Raw genomic sequence first — 763 nt, 5'->3', positions numbered from 1 at the left:
ACATTCCTACTTGGTCTTGTAAGTATCTGTGTTTTCGTTTTGACGTGTTCATTATTTATATATATTATTTGTTATCATGTTTAGGCACTGTGACATTTTAGTGAAGGGAGCAGATCGTAGTTGATAGTGACCGGTGACTAGGCCCACGGTTCAGCACGCATATTTTAATTATTATATTGAATTTATGACTGAACAATGGCTTGTTGGATACAGAGAGAGCATGAGCTAATCTTTTCTTTCTTTCTTATTTGGCAGATGCTGTGATGACCAACTTCCCGGCAGCAACAGAGTTGGACTTGAGGAATGCAGTTGGGAGGCATTTTAAACAAGAAATAAAACCAATAATTAATAATTTCCTTTAAAGTTCACTGTTGGTTGTTTTATTTGTTAAAATAAATAAACCAACAAAAGGATTCATCTTTTTTTTATGTTGTCATTTATGTTTTAATGTTAAGTGTGATAACATGCTCTTGATTTGCATTAGATTTTTTTTTCTTTTAAATATCTTAAGTTATTTAAAATTTATTTTTTCATTTTTATATTTTTATTATCTTAATTTGTTAAAAACTCCAGATTTTTTTAATCATAATATTTATATTTAAGTGTATTGTATTTATAACATTTTATTTTGTCATTAATTCTTTTGTATTTTTATCATTTTGTATTGTCTTAAGTTGTCCAAGTTGTTAAAAATGTTATTTTTCTTAATAAAAGCTGTATATTTAATTTGTTTGGATGGATTGCCATTTTGTTGTCTATTAGA

Source organism: Sinocyclocheilus rhinocerous, unplaced genomic scaffold (genome assembly GCF_001515625.1).
Source record: "Sinocyclocheilus rhinocerous isolate Xijiao unplaced genomic scaffold, SAMN03320098_v1.1 scaffold463, whole genome shotgun sequence".
Taxonomy (NCBI): Eukaryota; Metazoa; Chordata; class Actinopteri; order Cypriniformes; family Cyprinidae; genus Sinocyclocheilus; species Sinocyclocheilus rhinocerous.
Note: the sequence above shows the minus strand (reverse complement) of the source record.